The sequence below is a fragment of the Brassica oleracea genome, chromosome C5 (assembly GCF_000695525.1).
Source record: "Brassica oleracea var. oleracea cultivar TO1000 chromosome C5, BOL, whole genome shotgun sequence".
NCBI classification, from domain to species: Eukaryota; Viridiplantae; Streptophyta; class Magnoliopsida; order Brassicales; family Brassicaceae; genus Brassica; species Brassica oleracea.
Window position 1 is genome coordinate 29810998 of NC_027752.1, and position 13947 is coordinate 29824944.

Genomic DNA, 13947 nt, shown 5'->3' on the forward strand with positions numbered 1-13947 from the left:
AGGATTAAAAATGCCTGAAGCATTGAAAGAAAAATCCAGGGAGATTTGTTCGGTCAAGTTACAGCGATCACTTTACGGATTAAAGTAATCCGGATGCATGTGGTACAATCTCTTAAGTGAATATCTTTTGAGTAAAGGATATGTGAATAATGCGATATGTCCATGCGTTTTTGTAAAGAAATCGTCATCTGGCTTTGTGATCATTGCTGTATATGTAGACGACCTGAACATAATTGAAACTCAAAAGGAAGTTGATGATGCTCAAACTCATATGAAAGAGGAGTATGAAATGAATGATCTCGGCAAGACAAAGTTTTGTCTTGGGCTCCAGATAGAGCATCTCCGAGAAGGAATATTTGTGCATCAATCAAACTATACGAAAAGGTTATTGAAACGCTTTCGTATGGACAAAGCGACTCCTTTGAATACTCCAATGATTAGTAGATCTCTCAATATTGAGAGTGATCCTTTTAGTCCCTGCGAAGATAGCGAGAAGATATTAGGTCCAGAAGTACCTTATATGAGTGCTATCGGTGGGCTGTTATATCTTGCAAACTGTACTAGGCCAGATATTGCCTTTGCTACTAACCTCCTGGCAAGATATAGTTCTGCTCCTACTTGCAGGCACTGGGACGGAATAAAGCATGTATTCTGTTGCCTCCAAGGTACAATTGATTTAGGGTTAATGTATTTTAGAAAACCCGAGTTTGGTATGGTTGGTTTTGCGGATGCAGGATACTTATCAGATCCTCATAAGGCTCGATCGCAAACCGGCTATATTTTTACAATTGGTGGAACCGCGATCTCTTGGCGGTCCCAGAAACAAACTCTGGTTGCGACTTCTTCCAAATTATGCAGAAACTATTGCGCTTCACGAAGCTTGTCGAGAATGTGTGTGGCTTCGGTCAATGAGTCACCACATACAAGAATCAAGCGGAATGGTCAACGAGAAAGAACCGACGAAAATATTTGAAGATAATTCAGCTTGGGTTGCTCAACTCAAGGAAGGCTACATTAAGAGTGATAGAACAAATCACATTCCCCCAAGATTTTTCTCATACATACGGGAACTTGAGAACAATAAAGAAGTGGACATTGAGTATGTACAGTCATGCAAAAATCCGGCTGACTTGTTCACCAAAGCTTTTCCGACTACCACATTTTGAAAACACGTCTATGGTATCGGAATTCGGCATTTGCGTGACCTGTGACAAAAAATTATGTCTACTATTCTCAGGGGGAGATTACGGCAGTGTACTCTTTTTTCCTTGTCATGGTTTTTGTCCTAATGGGTTTTTTCATTACTAGGTTTTTAACGAGAAACTACGTAATACAAGATGGATAATAAAGGGGGAGTGTTAAAGGATATTGATTATCCATCCAACTACAACACTTGTCAAGCGATACAAAAATAATGTCATGGTCAGCAGTACACATGTCTTGTATCCATAACCATAAGTATACGTGTCTGTTATTTTCTTTCCTATAAATAGGATTGTACAAGCAATAAAGTGGGTATCTGAAAGGAATATAATCTTGACTCGTTTCTCTTTTTGGTAACTTTCCCAATCAAACAAAAGAGAAGAAAGAAATACTATTATATATATATCTCTCTCTCTTGTCGCTGTCTCACCATCATCCTCTCTCCTTCACTCACGTCAACATCAAGCTCTCTCTCCCTTGCTTTATTATTTGCGCAACACATAATAATTTTGATGTCTAGTGGTCCATATGAGAATATTTTCCAGCTTCATAATAGCTTGTGGGATCCCAAGCTATCCTCTCTTCTCGTACTTCTAAGATGTTTCTCAAGGTGGAATCCCAGTATGAAGTCACCTTCTTCTTTTCTCGCGGTTGTACCTTGTAAAAAAACAAACACTTGAAAGGGGTTTAGTAACCAGAACAAACTATACAAAACATAAAAAAAAATGCTTAGTCGTAAAGAAATTTGAAATTCCAATGACAAATCGAACTAGTTCCCCGGCAACGGCGTCAAATTGATTACTGCGTTTTACCACAACCCAATCAACCTAATGTGCACGCTACCACAATCGAATGATATGTCATTGAAACACTTTAGGATCGTATCCACAGACAACTAGTGATATATAACATTAAGAATACACAAACCTCCTTAATCTAAGCAAACAGAGAGAGGTTTTTTTTAATCTAAACTATTAAAACAGAAACACAACTAAAACAAACAATATAAAATTAAAGAAAGACGAGCCCTTGAGTTAAGGTAATTAACCAGGGATGAATGATTTCAGACCAAGATGTCAAACATAATTAACTAACAAGTTTCTTTAACCTAGGAACACAATGATAAGCTAATCCACTCTCGTGGTAGAAGCTCCTATGCTAGTCATGTATCAATACATCAACTCTCGTTGGTCAACTACACTCAAGCATGCAAGGAAAATGAATCCTAATAGTCCAAGTGCCCTTAATGCAGCGACTCTCGTTGGTCAAGCAGCAAAACACAATAAGAGACATTCAGACATTTCATCGAACACCTTTCGGGCAAGAGATACTCCAAGATGATCTAGAAATAGAGAGATCAAGTCTATTCTAGCATTAATCACATCTCATTTGTAAGAAACATTATTAATCTAGCCTTTAGCATCTTAAATCATTCATCTTTCACCCTAATCTACCTAGCTCAAAAGCTCTAAAAGACTACTCACTATAAGCCATAGAAACCCAAGAATCTGTCACCGATCCTTGAAGAATCATGTTTAGAGAAGAGTAGAAAATATATAAACAAGATAAGTACTTAGATTAATGCAAGAACTAACAAGAGTTTCAGATCTAAAAACAGAGAAAAAGTGGTTGAGGTAGCTTATGGTTTTTATCACCCTTAACAACATATATAGGCACGGTGGCATGTGGTTAATTGTCCTAGCACTAATGGGCTTCAAAACACAAATGCCCAAACAAAACAACTTCTCTAGAGCAAACACAAAAGCTGCATCAATGTGCAAGATGCAGCTTTCCTAAAGTGGTCACTTCAGGGCACTAGGTAACTTCACAGATTTTCCTACACCAACAAAGTGCTGAACACAAGTTTCTGAAGGGGCACTTCAGAGCTGTAGGTGAAACTGTGTTTCTTCTTTTTCCTCTTCGACTTTGGCCCCATAACTTCCATTTTGTGTACTTTTGTCCTCCATTTAGCCCTATAACTTTTGATTGTGCATTCCAGCCCCTGTATATGCAATATGTACAAATGCAACACCTAATGACACTTAAATACAATTCCTAAACACTAAAATGACCAAAATAAAGAGCTAAAAACATGTAAAAACACTATGCATCAAAGGGAGACAATAATAAAAAGCGGAGAAGAGATGGTGACGCAGGCGAGTTAAGAATATGTCGGCATCAGAATCCATGGGCGAACGAGTTGCTTTAATAACTGTGTCTGGGAGCGTCTATGCTTTCTTCTTTTAGGGTAAACGACTTATTTCCATACCAGAAGTATCATATAGTAACAGTTTGACACAATCTTTCATGCTGATACTAATTGCACATATTTTAAGTATATGAACCTATTTGCCTCAATTTTCAAAGATTAAAACCCGAAACAATACAGATGAAGGTTTAGCTTGATTTTAATGGTTTAGAATCTAAATCGATATCAAACCAGTTAAACCGATCAAACTAGATGGTATCGAACTGAAATTAAAATCTGACCCAACCTAATATTCAAATAGTACTCGAACCAACTCTATAGTAGGATGTTGGATAAGGTTTTATTTGGATATCAGGCCAGCTCAGGATTTAATTTCAGTTCGATACCAACTGTTTTGATATCAGTTTAATTAGTTTGATATCAATTTAGATTCTAAACCAGTAAAACCAAGCTAAACCTTCGTCTGTGCGGTTTCGGGTCTCGATCTTTAAAAACGGGGGTAAACATGTTTATATACTTAAAATGTGTACAATTAAGTTCATATATTTAAAATGTGTGCAATTAGGACGAGCATGCAAGATTGTGTGGAAGTCTTACTATACGATACTTCTAGTATGAAAATAGGTCGTTTACCCTTGTTTATTTTGGCTTTCATTTTTTCTTATCGAGAGTGCAAGACAGCCAGAATATTGAACATGGTTCATCAAATAATATTATTTTGCATGATTTTGATGTAAATTGCATTCTTATATTCATGTTGTCCCTCTTCTATAAACATCTGAGTATACTTTTTTATATATTAACTAGGTGATTTTTCCGTGCTCATGCACGTCTATAAACATTTATAAAATAATTAAATTGTGAGAATTATTAAATATTTTCTTTTGTTTGTTTATAAGTATTAGGTTATATTGTAATTTATATGTATGATAAATAAATAAAAATAGTATCAAGTATCGTTACCATCATTATTAGATATGTGATTTTTAAATATAATCTTTTATATTAATTCAAATATTTATTTTTGGTACATCGAGTTACTTTTATTCTTTTTAATTTAGCAACTATTTTTGTTTGTTTTCTTAATTATGTTAAAGTTGAATTTTTATTTTCTTGACTTCATGTAGTTCGGTTCATCTTCTTATATTTGCACATATATTTTGTAAAATTTGTATATTTGATATATGTTGTTTCAGAAAAAAATAGAAAAAATATATTAAATCAAAATTTCATTAATAAACATAGCTTGTAATATTTTAAAAATTCATGCACATTTATGAATATATAAAATAATTAAATCATAAAAATTTGTTTATTTGATTCTTCATATTTTGATTAGTTTGGTTATTTATATTTTGGGAAATTGGGTTCGAATTTATTTTTGAGATGAATCAAAAGATTTAATTACAATTAGATTAAAATAAGAATAACCATGTTAGTATTAATTATTGATTCGTAATATCGTTACACCAAAAACTCATAAGTTTTCTCCCGATCAATATTTTAAAAATTCATGTACATTTATGAATATATAAAATAATTAATTCATAACAATTGGTTTATTTGATTCTTCATGTTTTGATTAGTTTGGTTATTTATATTTTGGTAAATTGGGTTCAAATTTTTATTTAGATGAATCAAAAGATTTAATTACAATTATATTAAAATAAGAATAACCATGTTAGTATTAATTATTGATTCATAATATCATTACACCAAAAACTCATAAGTTTTCTCTCGATCAATTTGTTATTTTATTTTTCAACTTATTTAGTAAATTATATCTTAAAAGCTTATATATATATATATATATATATATATATATATATATATATATATGTTTTTAAGAAATACAAAGAATAAAAAATGCGTTTATATATAGAATCTATATAATTTCTATTATTAATGGATTTAAAAATAAGGAAATTTATGTTAGAAAAGCTTATTGTCAGGACGGATAAATAAGCAAAGTTTTACGAAATGAAAAAATAGGATTGTCTTTTAGAAGAAGATTTCTAAAAGAATTTATATTTTCATTTTTTGGTGAAGCTATGTTATATATACATATATAGTTAAAGTTTATATATTTTCTTTTTATTTATGGTTTTTTAGAAAATTTAGAAAAACAATTAAAATTTCTGTATATATTTTTTTTATGTTTATATTTCATAAATATTTATTTATTTATTTATTTGTTTTTGTAAAATGGAAAATTAAATTAAAAAGTTAACTAAAATCTTATATTGAAAAAGGAATAACAATAAAATATATTAAAGTTAATATTCAAATTAAAAATATTATTATCTTTTAGAAGAATATTTTTAAAAGAATTTATATTTAAAATTTATGTGAGCTACGTTATATATATATATATATATATATAAATATATTAAAAGTTTATATATTTTGCTTTTTATTTATGTTGTTTTAGGAAAATTTAGAAAAATAAGTTAAATTTGTTTATATATAAAATTTTATATGTTTTTATTTTATAAATATTTCCTTTTTTATTTATGTGTGTTTAAAAAAAGTAAATTAAAGTAAAAAGAACTAAAATCTTATTACGAAAAAGGAAATACATGATTATTATCAATGATATATAATATTTTGTTCATTAAGGGTATAATCAACATCGTGAGAGTTAACGTGAGTACCGACATGTAGGAAATTGATTTCTCAAATAATATTATAGAGATCTTTTGTTTCACGTTTGAGAAACTTCAATTAGGGTTCAACTCCAGAGAGTTTTATCAAATTTGAAATGAACCTATTAATTTCGGGACGGGGGTCATACTAAAACATATGTTCTCATCTTGTGTTTTTACATATTTAGATTCATTATAAAATATATAATTTTTATTGTACTTAGTCTTCTAAATGTTGACAAAAAATCTTCTAAATAGTTTTATAAATAGTTTTGTATTATTTTTAGGTTTTAGTTCATCTTCAAAATTCTCGTTCAAATTCATTATCTAATTGTTAAGGAAAAAGTTCATTACCTAATTCATGAATTGCCAATAAATTTTTATTTTTTTTCCTTTTAGAATCTAAATTTGTTTTTATTTTCTTAAATTAAATTGTAGTTATACACTTTCAACCATTATATTTTGGTATGAATAATTTAACAATCCTAATTTAACAATCCTTTTGCCCATGCATAGCATGAACCATAATACTAGTTAAAAATTGTAAACTTCAAAAAACATGGTTATTGAAATTATATTGGTTAAAAGTTATGGAGAAAAATTAGCTACAAAAAATAATTCATTGGTAATCAAGACTATTTATGTTTTTTTTCATTGTGTTAAAAAATTAGAACATACATCTTTTTAAAACAGTGGTGGTATTCTGTAGCAACACATGTATTTTACGCCAACTTGCAAGTGACATTACATGTTTCATTGATGTCTGTGGGAGATGAAAGTATAAAAAATTTCCGGTTATTTGGGTCAACAACCCGAAGAACACAAGAGTCAGAGTCGTCTTGAGATGCTTCTTGGTGATCGTTCGAAGAAACTTTGTTGCAATTTGGACGTATTATCTCACCATATGATTTATTTGTAGACCGTAATATATTATAAATCCATGCACCTGTCAATGCTCCAATAACCGGTGAAACTATGTATAACCATAAGTCCTTATAACATCCCCATATATAAGCAGGAGCCAAGCTTCTTGCTGGATTCATTGATGCTCCCGAGATTGGTCTAATCGATTATCAAAAACCAAGCATTAAGAATCATAATAACTTTGTAAAAGTATTCTAATGGACTTCGATATAAGTACCCGCTGAACAAGATGTTGAGTACTACGGTTGCACCAATAGCAACGCCTGCGAATGATCTGTTTGCTCGTTTATCAGTAGCTACAGCCTAAATAACAAACAACAAGTTGAAAGTAGCGATGAATTCCACTACGAATGTCGCTGTGTTGGAACCTGAAGGGTGTGTTCCCACATAAACATCGCCTTTGAGGCTACAAACGTTGTTATTCAGATGGAACATGAGCCTGAGAGCTTCGGCCGCTAAGGTTGATCCGAGAAGTTGAGCGGCAATATACCCCGGTACCTAATAGAGTTTGGTACATTATGGATGAATACAAAATGTTATATATCAAGCATAAATTTATGATGAAAATCACTTAAATCATATCATATATAACCTAAATTTGATAGTATTATTTAATTCTTTTGTCACCTGTTTAAAAGGAAACTTTCTAGAAGAAGCAAGCGCAATGGAAACAGCAGGATTGAAATGTGCACCGGAGACATGACCAATTGAGTAGCTCATAACCATTACGGTTAGACCCCATGCCAAAGCTATGCCGGGAAGTGTCACCAGTTCACCGTACGTATCATTTACCACGGTTGCCGAGCAGCCGGCAAATACAAGAGAGAATGTCCCCACGAACTCGCCTATCAACTAGAGTATATATACAACAATACGATTTTAGTTATATAGCAATAAAATCAATTTAATTTATCCCCAAAAACTCAATTTCATCATCATCACATATGATGACTAAACCGAGTTCGAGTTCAATGGTATTGATCTGCTCGTTTTCAATATTTAAAACACCGTAGCTAAGAAAAATAATAGTTAACAAAATTATTAAACTACGTAATAGAAAAATATATTCTACCGAACCGATCCTGTATAGATGTTAATTTGGTTTGATTATTAGACTTCAAATTTGAATGTAGTCAAAAGTCAAATATTTGAACCAAAGACAAAACAGAACGTGCATATATGTTAAATCCCTTTTGTTTCTTCAATATATGTTTAATCTTGAATGCGACTAATCAATGTCTCGATAAAATCAAGAAAGCACATCATTACCTTTTGAACGAACGATATGCATATAAGAGAACAGGGAGAATCTGGTGACCGGGGATCACCACTGGATCTACCATCTTCGATGTTTAAGATGGTGGTTTGTGTCCGAACAGTAATACTAGAGATCTCTGCCATTGATAATATACTTTTCTCAGAAAATGTTAATGGTTTGCTCATTTGAGAACTCTAGTTTGTGTTAGTTTATAAGAAAATGATGAAGTTGAATTGTATATTCTATACAGCATGACAATTTCATGTTGACGAATTCTTCTTAGAAAAGAGCCAAAAATAACATCATAGTAAGGCGGATTTAAGGAAGTGTGGCAAGTGCCAGGTACATCAGTTTTAGATTGTTTTAGTTTATAAGGGTTTTATTAAAAAAATCAGCATGCAGGTTAAATCTACCTTATATGTTGCCCTTATTTATTTTTTTAATATAGTATGCAACGTATTTTATAACCCTTTTACAAGGATAAAATAGACGTTATAATTGATCTTAAACGTTTATAAAAGTTATAATTCGTATTGTAAATTACTTACTATGATCTATCTTTTTTTTTTTTTTCGTAATCAACTACAGACTCATATTGATTCTGTGAACCACTCCGGTAGATTTTGATCCATGTGAACGACAAACGACGGTTGCTTCCTGACACTCCGTGCTAGGCTATCTGTTCTTGAATTTTGCGTTCCTGGTAGATAGATAATCTCCGAACGTGTGAAACCTTCTTTCAGGAATTTAATATCTTCCAAATAACTTGCAAATGCTGGCCATTCTTCTGGTTCCGAAACCATCTTCACCAACTGAGAACAATCTGTTGCAAACGTAACCTGAAATTGGCGTAAGTTTTTCATGCATTCCATTGTCCAGAGTAGTGCTTCTATCTCTGCATGTAGAGGAGATAGACAAGCCCGGACATTCCTTGCTCCCAACAGCCCATCAAAACCTTCTAAAATACTCAGTCAACCTTGCCCGGAGAAAACTTCATTCTCCTTCCAGGAACCATCTGTAAAACACCATCTCCCCGGAATTGACGGAAGAGTCATAACCTCAACTTGGGATACTGTCCTGGTTTCGTTCAATACATGTGCATCAGCCCAAAGTCTTGACTTTGTTTCTGCCAATTTGAGCGTATCTATTGGGTCCATGTCCAGATTACTAAAAACTTTATTATTCCTTCATTTCCAAATATACCAAAGTATCCATGCAAATTGATGATCTTCCATTGATGGAGGGACACTCAAGAAGAGATGATCCTTGTTTGTAAATGTTTTTGTTAGAGACTCACTATAATCTATCCAAATATAGAATATGTGTGCCTGAGTTATAACCAAATGTCTTTGCTTTTTTTAATACAATATGTATTGTATGCTTTTTAGTTTATTGTAGAAAAGTAAAAAAAAAAACGTTAACTAGTGTTTATCCCGTATTCTATTATATATCGTAGATAAAACAGTGAGTTGTTACCTTTATGCTATGTTCTAAACATGGTAGAATTTAAATTATAACATCTTACCTAAGTTCTATCATTTTATAATATGTATTCCAACCTTTTGTCTATGTTCTTTTAAAAAAAATATATGTATTATATATTTTCATATATTTTATGTTTATAAATCTGAAAAAATCTAAGAAGAAATCCTAACTAATTTTATTCAAACTTATATGTACTTGACGTTGAGTTACATTGGATCAAATTGAATTCAACTTTTTCTTTTGATTCAACGACCTTATTCCTTTCTTCAGAGGAAGCAAGGTTTTTTGACGAGGTTTAATCCGACAATCGCCTTGAATCATCGGAAACAGAAGAGGGAGGATGGCGATGAGCTGGCGATAGTTAGCCGAAATTTCTAAAGAGAGTTCATCAGATTCCCCATGATCAATCGCCAGGATCACCAAGAGAGATTGAGAGAAAATGTTTTCTTTAATAGGAGAACACGATGTTGATCGTGACAAAGATGGACTAAATATTATAATTACTTTATTAATAAACTAAATAGATAAACTATATACATATTTAACTATTATTTCTTAATTAGCCAACATAATTTATAAATTAGATTAGAAAGTTATTTTGTATTAAATTATAAATTAGAGGGTTAATTTCGTATTTATAAAAGCAAAGATATGTTGGGACAAAAGTAATACAATCAAAGGTATAAAGGGACCAAGTATTTCTTAATATGGTCCATTAGAGCATGAATAATGGTTGTTTCTGAAGAAAAGTCTCTTACAAAAGTAATAGTAAAATATATTAAAGCAAGAAAGAGAACACGGAAAAATTGATCGAGCTGATTTCTACCGCTGTTTCTCTTTTATTGGTGTTCCTGTTTTTAAAATATTAAATTTAAATCAGATAAATAAATTGAACTAAAATATTAATATAAGTGCTTAGGAATTTGTGTTAGAGAGACTTAACCATGAATGATGTTCTTAGAGCATCATTATCCTAGAAACCCTAAATGGGTCTCTTATTTATTTTTTAATATTTTTTAACTGTAAAAGTGAATTAAGAGATTTGATTAAGAGATCCGAAAGTTTACGTACTCCATTGCAAGTCTCTTATTTAAGAGTTTTTAAACAAAAAAATTAAGTTTTAAGGCATCCAAGAGTAACAATTTTGGTCAAGGTAAAAAAAAATGTTTCTCTTCTTCGCAACTGATGATGATGACTATAGCTTGACCTGAAACTTAATCTACATCTTGATATTGTCCCAGTCAAACGAGTTTCCTTCCAAATTGTAACCTGGTTGTTGCATTCTGTTCCTCGCCAATCTGCTCATCACTGCAAACCCTGAAAGCAAGAGTTTAAGATAAGAGCAAGATTTGACTTTGATGTGGTGATAAAGATTTGTAGAGAGATGTATCTATTTACCTTCTACCATTCTATACAGTGAGAACAACCAACCGTCTCTAGATATATTATGTTGCTCAAGCGAGTCACGTTACAAACAAAGTATGAAAAAATGATGAAAACTCTCAAAATCATGCTAATGAAAAAGCTTTAATACCAATACTCTCTCCGAGATGCATAGATATAGAATTCATCTGCGCCTTGTTTTCATATAACTTGTTCACTGTTCTTCTCGAACTCACAATCTCCTTAGCAAGCGCCTGTAACACCACCACAGAACCAAAATCACAAAACACATCCAAAGATTACATTTTTTTTTTTAAGAGTCTACCTTAGCTGAGACCATATCATTCCGCTTAGCAGCCTCTTTAATAGCTTTCTGTACCGTTCTCTCTTCTTTCTATATATCTGAAGAAAACCAAGAATCTCAAAATCAAAAGTACACTTGCAATTGGCGATCATCGCCCGATCCCAACTCGATTCAGAGTGATTTCTCGCAGTTTTGAGTGAAATCAACCAAACCCATCACTCTAATTTCGGCTAATTTGAAAACTTTTTTTTCTTGAATCTAAAAAAGCCCTAAGTTCAATCACTGAGGAGGAGGAAGAGATGTGAAACAGAACCTCGGATTTGGCGTTCGATGTTACGGCACTCCTGGCGAAGTTTGCGTTGCCAATCACGTAAGCGTTGCTTTGGATCAGGCTTCGGCTTGATGATCTTCATCACTTTCTTCATTTTTCTTAAACCTTCGCTGCTCTATTTTGAATCTTGATGGATGACTAACTAATAACGAGCAACGACCCCTTCTCCTCACAACTAAGAATTGCTGCAACCATAGAAGAACTCAGCGTTTCGGGAACCAAACACCGCGATCTGATCTGCCTCCATCTCTCCGTAAAAATCACACAAACACCCATTGATAGAGAGATCCACAAAGTGGAAAGCTTTGAACTTTTGATGATGAAGAGCATTCCCGAGAGAGAGAAAGAGATGATAGCCCTTTGGCCAACACGTGGCTTAAAAGACCGTCTCTTCTAAAGCTTATTTAAGAAACGTTCTTTCCCATTAATCATAATTTTCTTTTTTTTAATTGCTATTAATGCTAAGAGACCTGGCCAAACCACCCCGATAAAGATGCTCTTAGAGTTTTCAAATTAAATATGTGTGTTTTCATGCAGTTATTGGAAAAAGTTGTGAAAAAGTTGTGATGTGTTTTGTCATCATAAATACGTATCTTTACATAAAAAGTATTGAATATTTGTTTTCATTTTCTAAATTGTGTTAGCTTAAAGAGTTGCATCTTTCTATTTAAAAGAAATGGCTTTAAAAAGTAGTTAAATCAATAAATATCTTTCTACAATTATTAGTGTTAAGAATGTTTTTAAAAAAAAATTCCTTATAAAAGACAAATTAGTTTTAAAATGTAGTTAAACTGATAAATGTTTTTACAATTATTAATTTTAAGAATTACTAGATTTTTATCCGCACGCCCGTGCGGATGTTTTCTTTAGCTTTGATATTTGTCTAATTTTTTTTTATTTGATTGAACGTAAAACACTTATATATTTGTTTGTATGTATTTTTAAACACAACAATTTAATAGGAGAGATCCATAGTAATTTATCATGTCTTCAACAGTCAGTAGTGCTAACTGATAATATATATATATATATACACATATATATATATATATTTCGTATAGAAGCAATAGTGTAAATATGCATGAAATTACACATTTATAAATATTTTTTATTTTACATTATAATGTGACAGTTGGTGATATTAATTTATTATTTACATGTATTTTGTATTTTAAACATTTTTAGTTCTTGGTAACAAATAATTAGGTATTGGATGCTATTTTACGATAAATCCCATAAATTAAAAACATTTTTAATTCACTTAATTTTTTTATGATAAAATGTTTCACAGCAGCCTCTTTAATAGCTTTCTGTACCGTTCTCTCTTCTTTCTATATATCTGAAGAAAACCAAGAATCTCAAAATCAAAAGTACACTTGCAATTGGCGATCATCGCCCGATCCCAACTCGATTCAGAGTGATTTCTCGCAGTTTTGAGTGAAATCAACCAAACCCATCACTCTAATTTCGGCTAATTTGAAAACTTTTTTTTCTTGAATCTAAAAAAGCCCTAAGTTCAATCACTGAGGAGGAGGAAGAGATGTGAAACAGAACCTCGGATTTGGCGTTCGATGTTACGGCACTCCTGGCGAAGTTTGCGTTGCCAATCACGTAAGCGTTGCTTTGGATCAGGCTTCGGCTTGATGATCTTCATCACTTTCTTCATTTTTCTTAAACCTTCGCTGCTCTATTTTGAATCTTGATGGATGACTAACTAATAACGAGCAACGACCCCTTCTCCTCACAACTAAGAATTGCTGCAACCATAGAAGAACTCAGCGTTTCGGGAACCAAACACCGCGATCTGATCTGCCTCCATCTCTCCGTAAAAATCACACAAACACCCATTGATAGAGAGATCCACAAAGTGGAAAGCTTTGAACTTTTGATGATGAAGAGCATTCCCGAGAGAGAGAAAGAGATGATAGCCCTTTGGCCAACACGTGGCTTAAAAGACCGTCTCTTCTAGAGCTTATTTAAGAAACGTTCTTTCCCATTAATCATAATTTTCTTTTTTTTAATTGCTATTAATGCTAAGAGACCTGGCCAAACCACCCCGATAAAGATGCTCTTAGAGCATAAATATAGCTGATCCTTAAAAGGATTCTTGCACTGTTCGCGTCACTGGGCCCTACAAAAAAGAAGAAGAACCGATTACTAAAGTTGCAAAATAAGGACCGTTTTTGGAGATGTCATTGCACTGTT

At 32.3% G+C, this 13947-nt stretch overlaps 1 long non-coding RNA gene and 1 pseudogene across 3 annotated transcripts; both read right to left on the minus strand.

Moving 5' to 3' along the window:
• Positions 1 to 6699: 6699 nt before the first annotated feature.
• On the minus strand, positions 6700 to 8424 carry LOC106293979 (annotated as a pseudogene).
• Positions 8425 to 10785: 2361 nt separating this feature from the next.
• Positions 10786 to 12143, minus strand: LOC106293700. 3 transcript variants are annotated; one of them, XR_001260601.1, is made up of 4 exons: positions 11725 to 12143; positions 11433 to 11509; positions 11123 to 11361; positions 10786 to 11032 (listed from the first exon to the last, which is right to left on the minus strand). It is a non-coding gene; the product is annotated as an uncharacterized LOC106293700 (long non-coding RNA). The 3 variants fall into 3 exon arrangements; XR_001260600.1 differs by having other exon boundaries at positions 10786 to 11041; XR_001260599.1 differs by having other exon boundaries at positions 10786 to 11361; positions 11725 to 12142.
• Between the last annotated feature and the right edge of the window lie 1804 nt (positions 12144 to 13947).